This window comes from Pteronotus mesoamericanus, unplaced genomic scaffold (genome assembly GCF_021234165.1).
Source record: "Pteronotus mesoamericanus isolate MK-2021 breed Mesoamerican mustached bat unplaced genomic scaffold, CSHL_Meso_final contig_65, whole genome shotgun sequence".
Taxonomy (NCBI): Eukaryota; Metazoa; Chordata; class Mammalia; order Chiroptera; family Mormoopidae; genus Pteronotus; species Pteronotus mesoamericanus.
The window spans coordinates 2,752,581-2,769,823 of NW_026555228.1; positions in this window are offsets into that span (position 1 = coordinate 2,752,581).

The window sequence follows — 17,243 nt, forward strand, 5'->3', positions numbered from 1 at the left end:
AAAGACAAACTTCAGGAAAGGAAGTGAAAAAGTCCGAAAGTCTGGAGAAGATTGGAGGAGGGAGCGTGTGTGGGATGTGGGGAGAGAGGAGGACAGCAGATTCTTCCTTTTAAAAAAGTGATTATTCACTTCTAAATGAGACAGCTCGATTTAACTGCCCCGGATTTATTGGTCTAACCATTGGGAAAGATTATATGTCTTGAGTTCTCTGGGGAAAGAGGCTACCTGGCGATCCAACATTCGTGGTCAATTGTTATTACAGGTGTGGGAATGCAGTGCTGGCAACGAGAGAGTTCCTACAGCAGGAAATTTAGGTGGGGCTCATCAACGGGGTGGTCAGAAGCAGCCAAAACTGTATGCCAGTAAAGGGTTTAGGTAGCTACTGGAGTAGTACTTTCTGCTCTGTTCTTTAAGGAACGTAGCTGTCTGTTACGTGTGCCTTGATAGAAAAGTATGACCAATTTTATGTATCCACTGACTTTATTGTACCCCGAAGTTACACTAAAATAAGAAGCAGTCAACTTCTTCGATAAGATTATTTGTACTATATTAATAAGCCACATAAATCACATAATCATATAAATAGTAAGTTACAGAAATTAATAAGGAATGGGCAACAACATAATGGGCAACAATTACGTCTTTGTAACCAAAACCTGGGTATAGAGAAAGGATGTTTCTAACAAATGCATGAGTCCTTTAGAATAACTCTTGAGAAAATGTTGCTACTCTATTAGCCAGTTAGTGATCAGGATAAATAGATGATGTGGGTATACACTGAATTATTTTTAGAATATTTTTTCTTCTTTTAAAATTACTCAAGTAATTCATAATCATTGTTGAACTACTAGAAAATCAAGGTATGTAAACCAATAGAACTTATGAGCGAGACCACTTTCCAAAGTCAGCCACTACTGGCAATTTATTGCCTAAACTCCCAGTTTTTCCCATGTAAATATACTATATGATACTATGCTATACTATAAATATTTTAAGTGGAATTATTCTATTATGCCACTCCATACTATTCCCTTTTAATATTTTAACTGCTATATAATATTTTGTTGTACGGATTTACCAATCATTATTTCAACTAATTCACTTTTGTTGGTTCTTTAGATCATTTACAATATTTTGGCTCTAATATAGATTGTTATTATCAACCTCATTTTATACTTATGTTAGCAGATTTTCCAATTACTTCCTTTGGATAAATTCCTAGAAGAAGGATTGATTGGTAATAGAATATAATTTTAATACAAATGATGTATTTTCCTTAAAACTTGCATTTATTTTCAACCCCGTCAACCATATGAGAGTTATTAGTTTGTTTTAAGAATTTCCAGCCAGGCCATTCCCTACTTTGGAGGAGACCAGGCCATATTTCCCAACTTCCTTCCTGCTCGCCTTCCTCCCTCTGACAAACATTGATGGATCACCTACCACATTCAGGCATTGGACACAAAGTCTCCGATCATATTAGTCAGCATGTATGGGGGAGTAATAATTTTGTATATTCATTTCTTTTGTCCTCTTATATAATCCACATAAATATCATGGAAAATTCCAACATGTCGACTTCTAATCTCCCTTTCCCAGATGCTTTTCACATCTGGAGGTAACAGAGATTCTTGTGTCAGACCATGCTGCTGGATTTTGCTCTGAAAATATTGTCACCGTAACTGGGGGAGACAGAAAGCAGCCATGCCCCATCTTCAGGCTGACTGCTGCATTCACGAAGTAGCTCTTTCTCTTTTCTCCTCCTCAGTGATGGTACTATGGTACCTCCTTCCCACGTCCCTGCCCCCAGCCCCAGGTCCAAAGCAGTGGAGAGAGAGGAACACACGGGTTATTCAGAGGAACCTTTCAGTGCCCTTCCTCCCTTATGTCAGACTCTTCATTATATTAATGAGCTATTCTCACAATGTCCTAAGAAGCCAGGATGAAGAACAGTCTTCTTGTAGAGGAAAGTGACAGTTAATTAATGAGTTTTCTGTGTTGTCATATGTAGAAAACTCCCAAATAGCTATTACATTAGTGAAAGGAAGCTCAGAGATCACCCAAGCTCCAGAACAGTCTGAGAAGCTTCAAATTGTTAATGGACCTGTTTCAAGCCTCCATAATGTTTGGGCTTTTACAGTGACTACTGAAGTCAAACAAACCACTCCAATAATTATAAAATAATAGAACACATAGAGGCATAACGACATGAAGCATGATCAATACACTCCTAGTCACATTGATCCCATAGACAATGTAGGAGTTTAGGAATTCTGTTCATGCCTCTTTCAAGTGGTCCAAAGTAAAATGCCACCGTGTTTAAAATGTGGTTTTCTTCTCTTTTCATGTATTTCTCCTCTTGGACAGGAAGAGAAGGAGCAACTGTTAGTATCATCGAGTTGAAGAGGCAAAAGGCCAGCATGCAATAGGCAGTGTATGAAAGTTTGTACCAGCCAAACGTTGAAAGTGAAGTCAAGTGAGTTATGGTAGTAGGTTCTTATGAATGTACCTTGGAATTCTTTTCTCCATTTCAGTGACTTCATCAATGATTTAATGTAGTGGTTCTCAACAAGGGGTGACTTCGTCCTGCCAGGGGACATTTGACAACGTCTGGAACATTTCTGGTTGTCAAAACTAGGGCAAAGTTCTCCTGGCATCTAGTGAGTAGAAACAGGGATGCTGCTCCATGTCCTACAACAGCCAGGACAGCCCCATGCCAAAGAATTGCTGGCCCTAAATGTCAACAGTGCCAAGGTTGAGAAAGCCTGGCTTAATTTACTTCAAATTCAGTTTGCTGGATTTGAAGTTGACATTTGAATAATTATCTCAAGCATTATCAGCTGTGACAGCATGCGATGTTAGCAAGATTCAACTGTAGCCTAGGTTATGGATAGAGGTCTTCATTTTCACATCAGGAAACTTCTATAGAGGGGCAATGCCTCAACAACATTAAGTTCTTCTAAATGATGGTAGTTGAGGAGAAAAACTACGAAGTGGATCAATGAGAAATGTGCCTTTGCTCTTTACGGAACCATTGGATACATCTTTTGGTTCTAGAAAAAGTTATTAAAGGTTTGGCTCCCTTCCTTTGTAAACTCATTCTAATTATCAGATGAGGGGATAAGGAGGGTTCCTACAGAAAGTAACTCCTTCAGACCAACCAGACGCTTCTGCAAGACCTTAAAAGAGCAAAAGACCCCTATATGGTGAGACCAGCTTAGTGGTTCTCAGAGTGTGGTCTTTGGCCCAGCAGCCTCAGCATCACCTGGGAACTTGTTAGAGAAGCACATTCTGAGGCCCCACCCCACAGCTAAATGAACCAGAAACTGGCACTGGGCTTACTGGGCTGCACCAATCTTCCAGGTGATGCTGATAACATGCCCAAGTTAAAGACCATTACTTTAGCTAAAGAAATGGTGGTGAAGTAGAGAGACAGAGAAACAGAGGGGAATTTCTTTTCCTAAAAAAAGATTTTATTTATTTTTAGAGAGAAGGGAAAGGAGGGAGAAAGAGAGGGAGAGAAACATCAGTGTGTGGTTGCCTCTCATGTACCTCTTACTGGGGACCTGGCCTGCAACCCAAGTATGTGCCCTGCCTGGGAATCGAACCGGCAACCCTTTGGTTCGCAGGCCAGCACTCAGTCCACTGACCCACACAAGCCAGGGCCAGAGGGAATTTCTTAAGGACGTTTTAGGTTTGTGCCACTCAAGAACAAATCAAGATATTCCATATCCTCAACAACCTAAATTTAAAATATAAAATCTGGGTTGGAATTTTTACTTAAAATCTCATTTCCAGTGCAGCTTGTGATCTTGTAAGAATACAGACTTAAAGCCCACTAGCTGAGATAGTCCAAAGATCTTTAAAACCTAAGTGTTGCCATTTTGTAGGTTTTAGGCCAGGGGGCAATGGGGTACCCTCTCTTGATGAAGTTTCCTGGGCATGTTCAGTCTCTCCGTGATAAAGAGGACAATAGCTAGTTCTTCCTATCACCTCTGCATTCATCTCAATTTCAAGCTGTGAAAAAATGCCATCATTCATGTCGGCATTTTCATGCCCTGTGACAATGAGATCGGAATGCAGAGGACAGAGAACGCCCTGTTTCCAGTTACTATTATAGCTCTGCCCTGGTTTAACCGTTCTTCCCAGGGGCTCCACTGTATGCAGAACACTTCAAGTTTACACTCTGGCAGAATTTGCTCTTAGAGACTCTAGAGCAAGATGCTCTCTCTTTGGATTTGGAAAAGATTACTCTTTCAGAAATGAAAATGCAATTAAAGGATGAGGGGAAAGCCTCCTTCTGTGTTGGTGCTTGGGTACCCAAACAACCAGACACATTCATCAGCACATGAGCAGCTCAAGAGCAGGGAAGAAGCATGTCTTCCAGGATGGGACACGGCTTAAAGCAAGGCCCGAGCTCAGGCGGGGTGGGAGAGGGCATGGCAGAGCCTCAGTTCCAGGGCAGCCCCAGGGATGTGGCTGTTGGACCCAGAAATCTCCACAGCCCATAGGGCCTTCATGCCCAAATTGAGAATTCCTATTTTGAAAGAAGTACCACAGACTCATCTTTGAGAGTTCCTGATCCTCAGTAGAATGAGCATCAAATTGTAGCATTCGAACACGGCTTGTGTTTCGATTGTATTAGCGGTATTGCTTACTTAACGGTCGCCCATGCTTCCAGGTAGCCATGGGTGAAAGTAAGTCACATGTAATACGCCAGTAGCCGCATTTATAATATTCCAAACATCATGAAAAGAGAAGGAAAATAAAGCCCTGTCTGGTAAAGGTTGAAAAGATTTTTATATCCCAGGAGCCTGCCGAGATGCTAACATAAGGGAACAATATCATCAGTCAAATGGAAAAAAATAACTACTAAACCAATTAGTGATAACATGTAGAATGCCAAGTTTTGTTGAAATAAAATAAAATTCTATCAGTAAAACGTGGTGATTGCAAAAAAGTGTTTATTGTTCTAATTTCACTCTCAAGACATAATACTCTTTTGTATACCACATATATTACAATTTTTAAAGAAATATTTTGATTGGCATGCATTAGGAAGTTGGTCTTTTCTCACAAATGAAGTTAGGTGTTAAGAAGTTTTTTTTTATGGTAAACAGGACATTTTCTATAAATACGTGTGCATGTGAATATAGACTTCTCTCTAATCAGAACTAAAGGGCAGCTTTCTACAGTGTGAATGAAAAAGTAATTAATCCAGTACCATATCCACAGGGCTGAGTAGTAACAGATGTAAAAGGTTTTTATGTTTCAAACTCAGAGACAAATTCATATAAAGTATAATTTCGACAGTTTCTGGCTTATCAGATCTAAAGATATAGCATTCTCTGCTAATGTTTCCGCAACATCAATCAATCAACAAATATTTTCCACGGTCATTCTGTGCCCAAAACACAGGATCAAATTTCCCCTCATCCAAAGTTCAACTTGGAATAAAAGGATTAAGGGGCCAAAAAAACTTCCTTAACAAATGATGCGAGCAAGAACAACAATTATTTTCTTGGGCAAAGAAGATTAAATCTAAAAAGATATCTTTCTGAAAATTAAGGCCAAATCAATAGTTTTGCACTCAAAACAGGATACTTTCCTCTGTAGGGCACAGGATTGCCATTTTGGGGATTATGCATGGAAATATTTTCAAATTGCCACCCACACAGCTTTTTTTTTGCTATATGCTTACACATCTGAGTAAATGCATGGTTAGGAAAAAAACATTTTCATGTTCTCCTATGCCAAGTATAATTTTAAAAGTAAGCATATCGCTGCATAAAAATCATATCCTAGATGGTGTTTTTTGTCTAGAGTTAGGAGACAGGGAATGTAAATTTCTCAAAAGCTCCTTCTAGTTCTAATGTTCTCTCTCGCCATGTAAAAGGATCTGTCCCGCTGGTTCAATCCACTGAAGTACATGTTGTTGTTATAAATGCAGAGCAAGTTATAGAAAAAAATGTGAATTTGGAGTTTCAATCCCTTTAAGGATATATTATATGATATACACATTTAGCAATGCTGAGCACTTATTTATTAGATGATGAATCTTTAAATAATCCCTGAGCACTATTTAAATGACCATTCCAATGGGGAAAAACAAAAATGTAAGACAAACAGGAATTAAGTCAATTGTTCTCCCTCACCAAACTGGCCGTGAGAACTGCAAGAATACCTTCCCTGGTCGAGAAGCCCCCTCTCATTTGTTTAAGTTGCAGAGTTAATGATTATCAGTCTTCAAGAGGAAAATGGAAATATACCTTACCGTGCTAGTTTGTATTATACATATGTATGTATTTATTTATTTACGCAGAAGGGATTTCTCAGGTGACTGGAGATTTAGTTCAGAAAACGGACATAAAACTCGGCTGGTGTAGATCAGTGGGTTGGGTGTCGTCCTGCAAACCAAAAGGTCGCCAGTTCGATTCCTGGTCAGGGCACATGCCTGGGCTGCAGCCAGGTTCCCGTTTGGGGGCGTGTGAGAGGCAGACGATCAATGTTTATCTCGCACATCGATGTTTCTCTCTCTCTCTTTCTCCCTCCCTTCCCCTCTCTGTAAAAATAAATAAATAAAATCTTTTCTTAAAAGAAGGACATAAACATAGGGAGGCCAGGCAGTCAGAAACTCAGCCCAAATGTCTTAGAATTAAGTTTTCTGAGGAGAAACTGCACAGCAACCTCTGACACTGAGAGCCTCCGTTAGAACTGCAGAAGCTGCTGCCTCTGGAAAATAAAACTGTCTTTTCCTTGCTAGCTTAATTTCCTCCTTATCAGAGAGATTGTGTGTGTCCGGACTGAGGCTCTAAAGAACCTTTGAGGGGTTGGCTATAAAGTTATGGGGCCCTCATGAACGGATGGAGGTGTAATGGCGCTCTCTGCTGGAGAGAATCAGTAATGCCACCCAGTAAGTTTATTGGGGCTGAAGTAAAATTTAAAAAAAAATTTGTTTTTGGTGGGGTGTTTCTGGAACAAAAAGTCCTGAGAGGTACACTGCAAAAAAGTAGTTGCAAAACCCCAAACCACATGAAATTAGCTTGATTCTGAGTTGACAGTGGAATTTGAAACCAGCTGTATTTCATCCTAAAATGTTAGCGCTATAAACCCTTCATCAAACCTGGACACAATTATTTTCTCACTAGTGGGACAAGACCGCATTTCTAGTGGCTGGATTTTTCCAGGGCAGAGTATGCTCTCCCATTTTAGTTTCGTCGCGTTCCCCTCTCGCGGACTCACATAAACAAGCCTCATTCAAGAATGAAGGGTGCTGTGAGGTCTAGCCCCGAGCCACCCTCTGTGATTCTGCTATTAAAAATCATGATAGGAATTTGTCACCAAAAGCACGCATCATATTGACATCCCCAGGCCTCTTAGTCTTTATTTTGCACTGTGCTCTGTAAAATATGGAGCCCGTCCTGTACATGTGCTTATTTAGCATGTAGTTCTTTTTCTTAATTTAAGAGAGAGAGGGGGAGAGAGAGAGAGAGAGAGAGAGACAGAGAGAGAGATTTGTTGTTCTGTTTATTTATGTGTTCATTGGTTGCTTCTTGTATGTGTATGTGCCTGACTGGGGATCGAACCTGCAATCTTAGTGTATCTGGATGATGCTCTTACCAACTGAACTACTCGGTCAGGGCTAGCGTGTCATTCTGAGCTCTGTCAGAGTAAGATGCTGGCCTTCCTAGGAAACACAGAGATGTCTTCAGTATGATGGTCATGTTGAAGAACTGGAAAGTCTAGGAAAGGAGATAAGACATGGACAAGGACAATGAGAACAGCAGAATATGATAATTCACTGAAAGTGGTGTGGGTGCTCCGCAGTTCAGAGGGTGATGGCAAGACCATTTCAGGCTGGGAAACCCTAAAATGCCTCATGAATGGGGTGCCATTCGAGCTGGGACTTTCAAATAGATTCTTCAGTACCTACTTCTCTGCAGGAAAACAGAAAAACGAAGAAAATAAATAGCTGAGTGTTTCCTTTTTGCCATCTGGTCCACTTTGTGGTTTTACTCTTTTTTTTTTTTTAGTCACCTTAGTTAACTTGGGAGCTTTAATCATAAGATTCCAATATGCTTTTCCTCATAAAGTGTAGGCTTCCATAGAGAAAATAGTTTTGATTTTCAGAACTCCGAGGACGGGTTCCATTTGCCTGCCTGTCAGCAAGCTCCAGTGGGGATGGCAGATGAAGCCAGTCGAGGTCTCTTTTTCTAAGGGGGTGGCTCCCTTAGGTTAGGGCCTTGTGGCTATGAGACTGACTGAGAGCTCAAAATCCGTAGCGCTGTGTAAGCAACTCAGCGCCCACGTCCTCGCACGGTGGGTCCATCTCACTACAAAAAAAACCCAAAAACGCGCTCTTTCCTTCCGGGAACGGTCACTGTGACAGTGCAGGTGCCAAGCCCCCATCTAGAAATCCAAGCGTGTCCACTTCAGGACCCTAAGGATGCTCAACGAATAACACGAGGCAGCAAAGCTGTCATTCACTTGGACGCACAGATTCAGGTAGCCTCTCCCTCTCAACTTCCACACGCGCCTTCCCAGCAACCGCTCTAAGAGCGATTCGGTTTGGAGGAAAGCAAAGGGATACAATAGTATTCTCAAAGATCTGATATAAAAATTAGAAAGGTACTTCCATGCATGACCCATGGACACGAACTAAGGGGGGGCTTGCTGGAGGGAAGGGGGGTACCCAGTGGAAGGGGGCAAAGGAGGAAAAAGTGGGACAACTGTAATAGCATAATCAATAAAATATATATTTTTTAAAAAGATGTATTCTGTTGCTGCATGTAAGCAATTTAAAAAAAAATAATTTCTATATTGGCCATGTTACATATTCAATATTAAAATAGTAGTGAATTTTTTACACGTTGTACATTAGTAGCCATAAGCACACGGCACGCTTAGGGTCAGCGGCCTTAGAAAAAGAACATACTGCATGGAAGAAGCGATATGGCCGATAAACTTTGCAAAGTGTGCAAATATATTTTCCCATGCCCAGTCTCACAGCTACTCTTAATATGTCTATATCTGTAGAACTGAGCCTCCTTAATTCTTAATGGGATAAGGTGGAAGTTTTTAAAAATCCACTATGTGTATTTAAGCCTCTGATTTGGATAAAGCTGTGTAAGCAACGTACATGATAAATGTTAGATTTGAGATTTTCCTTTTAGCTTTGCCTTATCTAAGCCCGATTTCTCACTAGATATTTAAACCAGAAGCAGCAAGCAGATACTCTCCGGATATCAAGTAGGCAGCATTTGTCATTGTTTTACGAGCTGATCATTTTGGCTTGCCCCATATAAGAAAATTGAGATATCTCATTATTTTAAGAAGCTAATAACCTAATTCCCTCCAAGGGAAAAACAGTGAATATTTATATCAAAGTATTTCCTTGTACTTTGTGACAAAATCAAAAGGGAGAAGGAGGCATTTTTAACACTGCAAGGTTTATGACTCAGGCTCAGAGCGAAGGCTGGGAATTTGGGGTATCAGTCTGCAATGCAAAGTTATGTTGAGTGTTTTTTTGTCCAAGAAAAGAACAGAATAATAAAGATACATTTGACTACATTCAACAGCCAAGCCTGGTGGAATGAAACCACCGTCTGGCAGAATTCATGAGAGAAAAACAAAACCGCGTAAGCGGCAGTTGGCTTTAGAAAGGAGTGGCGAAGCAGAACCAGGTCCAAGGACAGCAGAGTTCACTTTGCCCTCATCCCCCATCTTGAGAACTGCGGCAGCATCACATGTTCCAACTCGAGCGCTTTTGGTCTTTATAACCACGGCACTTCGGCGTTCTGGCAACTCGCTGACCCACATTTTTGGTGGCCAAGCTGTGGTTAGTGTGGGCCAGAGAGCCAGGAACTGCTGACTAAACCCTTTCTGAAGCTTGTGGCTGCACAGGAACCAGTGGGCAATGCTTGGGATTTCTCTTCTGTGCCTGTAGCACACGACCAAGTGGGACCAGGAAGGGATACCATTAGCGAATGCTGTAAGCCTACTTTCTAGACCCCGATGGAATGCTCAGAGGAGCAGAAGCAAGTAACTCAGTGTGCATTCAAACCTCCTTTTATGTAAACTCTCTGTTATGTGGCAGAATGAAGATTCGGGCTGTTTCTCTTTCATCATTATTATTTTAAAGCTCTGTCTTTTGAATTATGAAGGACTAGCTCATTAGAGCCATATGTAGATCCAAATTAAATGAAAAATTGTCTTCATTCTGCTAAAGTAGGGGGGATTTTGCAACTGCCTTTCACACTCGAGAGCAGTGTTGTTCTGTGGAAGGCAGTGCTTCTCACAGCGATGTCCCGGGGCCAGCAACATCAGCACGGAGAGACGGGGTGGGGGGTGGGGTGGGCGGAGAAGGAAATGCAGGTTCTCAGGCTCCATCTCAGTCCTACCGCGTCTGAAGTCTGAGGTGGGGTTCCAGCAATCTGTGCTTTACCCAGCCTTCCATGGGTTCTGGTGCGTGCTCAGAGAGCCGCTGACTTGTTTAAGGGGTCGTTCCGGAGGTGACTTCCATGAGAGTGAACAGCGTCTGCCTCCCCGGGGAAGTGGCTGGCTTGCTAATGTGTTCTCAGGGGCCCTTTGCCTTTGTATTTGGTCCCTGAAATTGGACCACTCTAGTTTAGTTGAAGAAAATAAGCCATCTGTTCCCTCAAATTCTAGTATCTGACTTGGTCAAAACGTGAATTCCCAGGGATTTTCCTAAAACCCCAAAACACACCATATAGTTAGCATTATTAAGAGTAATCCTTTGGATCATTCTCTCTAGATTGTAATTGGTTTGGGGGAAAGTGAAATGTTTTTTTTCTTTCTCCTTGAAATAAATTTTTCAGAATTTATAGGCTCAGAGAATTTTAGAATTGGATCGGATCTTTAAAGGTCATCAACCAATTTTTTTTTTTTTAACCCAGGAAGACACTCAGGCCACAAGGTAAGGAGTATGAGGGTTTGTGCAGAGAAATTTTCACGGGGTAAACAGAAGTAGGTAGCCAGCTGCTAAGCTAGGAACTCCTCTATTAGAACCTGAAATCAAGGACCGACAGCATCTTTTTCATCTCTTCCCCTTCTCGCATATCACAGTTTTTGGAACAGTGTTGGTGCAGTTTAATAAATGTTTCCTGAAAAGTGATAGGAAATAAAATGTGTGTTCCTTTTACTTGCTCCTTCAGGAGGGAAAAGGCATTTTCTTCCAGCCTGCCAGAAGGGATGAGTGACTACGAAAAATGACTTTAGTTTCTATTAAATGATAGGCTAGTTCTTTGAAGCCACCAACCTAGTAGCCTATGACCGTATAAATGGATTCTATTAACAAGAGTCCCAGGACAGTGAATGGGAATGATCAGGACTGGGATTTGTTGGAAACGCCATTTGGAGATGTTTGTGCAGCACATGCTCAGTACTATGTCTGGTTCAAGTCAATTTTATTTAGCACCATAAAAAGAGACTTAGCTTATGATATTTTAAGCATCTTAAACAAAGCGAGACTTATGCTTTTGGGTGCGACTTTGGACCTTCCACTGTACCAGGTTTTCCACAAGTCTAGCGAGGCAAGAAACTGTTTCTTTATGCATTGCGAGTGCAAAGTAGGAAGCCCCCTCCTTCTCCCTTCTAATATCACCAGGAATGAATAGGCAGCGTGTTTCCCATAATTCAGCAATAACTGGGCTATTATTCTTTAATGCTTCAGTTTATTAATGTAACCACTGTGTCATTCCTACCATGCCCATGTAATTAAATTACCCGACAGACATTTGATATGAAGCTTGCAATCCCCACAAAAGCCCAGAATTTCTATGCCCCTTTGTGAGTCCCTAATGAATGAGTCGCACAGATACTTCTGTCATCCATGTTCACTCACTGTCCCCTCTCTAACTGCTCTCCTATGTCAAGGGGGCTTGCTCCTGCAGACAAACTGGGAACCGTTCAAAGGCGGAGGGTCACATTTCCAACAACAACAAGCACTAGTCAAGCTATCACCTCCCTCTCTCTTTGTCCAACTAAACCAGAGGCCGACAGAATTAAATTCCAAAACCGCATCTGCCTGGGTGGATCAACGGTTCATTCTTGAACCTCGGCTACTGAATGATAATCCCTCCGCAAATCATGAGTGCAAAGGGAAAATAAACTGAAAAAAATATTAAAGCGGTCACTGTGTCCGTCCAAGCATATGCCATCATGTGGCTTTCTAAAAAGGAAAAAAAAAATCCGCTTAAAAATAAGTGTTTAACTTTTTAATTTTGCAAGTGGAGCTATGATAATGATACTTCATCCAGATGCTATCCCAAAGCAGCTTGTGAAAAGGTACCTGTGATTATTAATAAAATACTAGTTTTTTTCCCTAAATCATTCAACTGTTAATCTCAAGTTATTGATTTCAAAACACAACTGCCTCTAAATATTGTAGAACTTAGACATGCTCTTTAAAATAATCAAAATAGATTGTACAGTGGGAATAAATGTTCCTTTTATTTCTAGAAAAGGAACTTTAGGGACTCTAGATGTTTCTCAAGATTTTTAAAAAATGTATATTTTCATTTAACAAAATGTAATAAAATTAGCTTAGCATATATTTGTTATGAGGGTAGAGGGCAGATTTGAATGTAAACCTTGTTTGATTTTTGAATATTTAAATTGCTTGCAGAAAGAATATGAGAAAATATAAATATATGAGTATAAGAATAAAATTTGAGATACAATTTCAAAAGTGATTACTCTGATTTTACAAGAGAAAAGCATCAATCAAAGTAAATAATGTCCAAATCAAGGAGGTTAGAAAAGTTTCCAACCAACCAACCTTCTCGATCAGAGAGAAGAAGTCACTTTTTGATGGAATCTAGATAATTTAAAAGTGGCTGAAATCTGAATAGCAATAACTCTATTACCATGATTGCCCTTTAATGTGAAATTTATGTTACTTGAATATGATTAACATAATTTTAATTTATATGCTGTCTCCAGTGCAAAGGTGCACAGAAAAAATACTGAATTTAAATCCTGAAGACACTTGAGATGAAAGAATATTTGTAGTTATTAGTGACTTTTCTGTTAGTCTCAAAAGAAAGCAAATAAAGTCACAAGAAAGCATCTGAAACATAGGGGACAGATGAAAAAACAAATAGCTGGAAAGTAGATCTAATCTTAATAATGCCAATAATTACAGTAAATATAAAGGGACCGCTTAAAAGGCAGAGAGTGTCAGATTGAATTAAAAAAGAAAATATCCAATTATATGCTGTGTAGAAGAGATGGATTTTAGGTATAAAAACACAAATAGGTTAAATATAAGAAGATAGAAGAGCATATACCATCCAAATAGTCAGCATTAAAAAACTGGCTGGGCTATATTAATGTAAGATACTATAGTCAATGAATATTTCCAGAGACCAATAGTAACATTTCATAATGACAAAAGGGCAAATTATTAGGATGACACACAACAAAAAGTGTATATATTCTTAATAACAGAACTTCAAGTGAAATGAAGAAAAACTGCCAGAACTAAAGAAGCAAACATAAATCTATGTATATAGTTGTAGATTTTTATACTTCTTTTTAAGTAACAGATAAAACAACTGGACAAAAAATTTTAGGTCTTTTAAAGAGCCACAAACGTTGAAAAGTAAACAACACATGCTAAACAATCTATGAGTAATAGGAAAAATAACAAGGGAAATTAAAAAAGTAACTTGAATGAAAAAGAAAGTGCAATATATCAAAATAGATAAGATGCAGCTAAAACATTGCCTAAAGAGAAATTTGAAGAGCTAAGTATTTAAAAAAGAAGAAAACTTTAAAATCAGCAATCTACATTTATATCTTAGGTAATAAAAAGAAGAACAAGGTAAAACCAAAGTAACAGAAGAAAAATAAAGATAAAAGCAGTAAACAATGAAATGGAAAGCCAATAAATTATAGCTATTTAATAAAGTTAAAACTTGATATTTTAAACTTATTTTCTTTAAGATTTTATTCTTTTTCTTTTCTTTTCTTTTCTTTTTTAGAGAGAGGAAGGGAAGGAGAAAGAGAAGGAGAGAAACATCAATGTGCCAGAGAAACGTGGATCAGTTGCCTCTTGTGCGCCCCCATCTGGGGACCTGGCCCACAACCCAGGCATGTGCCCTGACTGAGAATCACACCAGCAATCTTTCAGTTCCCAGGCCAGTGCCCAACCACTGAGCCAAACCAGCCAGGGATGAACTTACTAATAAGATAAACAAACTCTTGGCAACACTGATCAAGGAAAAGAGAGAAAACATGAATGGCCTGTATCATGATATAACATATTCCACAGGCATCAAAAAAATAAGGTAATATTCGAAACAATTTTATGCCAATGATTTCTACAACTTAGTTGGAAGGGACAAATGTGTAGCAAAACATGAGTTACCAAAACTGACACAAGATAAAATAGAAAATCTAATTAGTCTTACATCTATTTAAGAAATTGAGTTGAAATAAAAATTCTTCCGCCAAAGAAAACACCAGGCCCAGAGGATTTTACTAATGAATGTTACCATACATTTAATAAAGAAGAAGTACTGCCAATTTTACACAAACTCTTTCAGAAAATAGAAGAGGGAGAAATGTTCATACAACTCATTTTATGAAGCCAGCATAACTCCGATACCAAAATATGACAAAGCAAAAACAGTATAAGAAAAGAAAATCACAAATCAATATCTCTCATAGGGAATGAAAGTCTTTAACTAAATGTTAGTAAATCAGGTCCAGCAACATGTAAAAAGAATATAATACATCATAACCAGGAATATAAGGTTAGTTTAACATTCAAAATCAATCAACCAATATTATTCATCACATTAACAGAAAAAAGGAGACAAACCATGTATCTCCTTTTTAATAAAGGCAGAAAAAATTAATATAATTCAATATCCATTAATTAATATAAAACTCTGTAAATTAGGACTTGAAGGAAACTTTAGCCACCTAATAAAAGGCAACTATAGAAAACTACAGTTTACATCATACTTCATTGTGAAATAATGAATACTTTCTCTCAAGATCAGAAACAGGCAAGGATGTCTGCTCTAACCATTGATATTGAGTGTTGTACTGGATACTACAGCCAGTACAATAAAACAAGAAAAGTAAATGAAAGACATAAAGACTTAAAAGGAAATAAACCTGTCTTTGTCCCAAAATTACAGGATTGTTTATATGAAAAATCCTGATGAACCTATAAAATAATGGCTCAAACTAATAATTACATTTGACAATGTCATAGAATGCAAAATAAAAGTCAATTATAGTTTTAGATAATTGTGGCAGGATAAAATACCGGGGCATTGATTTATATAATTAAGGATATGCAAGACTGAGATTGAAAACTGTAAGATATTGCTGAGGGAAATTTTAAAATGTAGAAATAAATGGAGAGATACCATGATTACAGCTTGGAAGGTTCAATATTGTTAAGATGTCAATTCTTCTCTAATTGACCTATAGATTCAATACAATTTCTATGAAAAGCCCCAAGACTGTTTTGTAGAAACAGACAAGTTGTTTCCAACATTTACATGCAATGCAAAGGAACTGGAACAGCTAAACAACCTATAAAAGAATAACAAAACAGGAGAACCCTTAAATAAGGTTAGTTTTTACCTTATTTAAAAACTAACTGTAAAACTACAGTTGTCAGGACAGCTCATTTTCAACTTACAGACAAACTGACCAATGAAAAAACATTGAGTCCAGAAATATATTCAAATATATATGGTCAGCTGATTTTCAACAAAGGGTCTGATGTAATTAAACGGGGAAAAGAACAGTCTTTTCAACAAATGCTGCTGAAATAACTAGAAAATCACATAAGAAAAAATAAGCCTTGACTTCTACTTCACATTATACAGTTATTAGATAGATCATAGGTCCAAGCTTGATAGCTAAAACTGTAAAACTTCTAGAAAAAAAAAATCAGAGGCAAACATTTCAGAATCATAGGGTAGGAAAATATGTTTTAGAAGAGATTCAAAAAATAATAATATACATAAAAGAAAATAGTTAAAAATTGTGTCTCATCCAAATTAAAAAGTTCTGTCCATTAAAAAACATTGTTAAAGAAAATGAAAAGGCAAGATATAGATCAGGACAAATACTTTATATATATATATATTTATATATGTATGTATCTGACACACTAATTTATTTAGAATACGTAAAGTGCTCCCAAATTCAATAATAAAAACACAATCACCCCCAATGGGTAAGACATATGAAGAGAAACTTCACAATTAAAAGTATATGAATTGCCAATAAACGCAGAAAAAAATGTTCAACATCATCATTTGTCATCAGGGAAATGTAAATTAAAACTACAAGATATTTCATACTCACTAGCATGGCAAAGATTAAAAAGACTGATGTCGTCAAATGTTAGTGAGGTTGTAAAGAAATGAGAAGAATCTTCATACATTACTGGGGAAGAGTGTAAAATGGTACAAGCACTTTTTAAAACTGTTTTTGTCTGCCTTTATCCCCCACACTAAAAGAAAATCTATTATCTCTATTGTATGAACAAGATTAGGGAATTTTGGTTGAGTTTTATGTATAGGTGAATATCAAGTTAAAAATTTTGTTTAGCCCTGACTGGTGCAACCGGGTGGGTTGGGCGTTGTCCTGCAAACCAAAAGGTTGCTGGTTCACTTCCCAATCAGGGCACAGGCCTGGGTTGCAGGCCGGGTCCCCAGTAGGGGGCGTCTGAGAGGCAACCAATGGATGCTTCTCTCCACATCAATGTTTCCCTCCCTCTTTCTCCCTCCCTTTCCCTTTCTCTACAAATAAACGAATGAAATCTTTAGAAAAAAGGTTTTTTAAAAAAGATTTCTTATTGTTCAATCTTTAAAACATTCTGCTTCTAAAGACAAAGAATTCCTGTGTATAATTCTATATACTTATTTATGATTTTTGAGTTATATTGCCAGGGTGTGTGACCTTCTAATATCTTTCTAACCTCTACTATGGAATAAATATTTTAAATTAATTAAAATCAGTTGTCAAGGGTTAACTATGATATCCTTAATCCAAAATTGTTGTGTTAATTCTAATTGCTATTTTTACACAGAGTCTGAAATTGGAGGGCATTTTGAGAGGTGAGTAGGCGGAGTTGGTTTAAAAGCAGCACTTCACAATGGCTTTATTATTGAGTTTTTCTCTGGAAAGAGCAGAGAAACATTTTGCCCATGATATTCATAAGCCATGTATTTTGTTGCTGTTGTTGT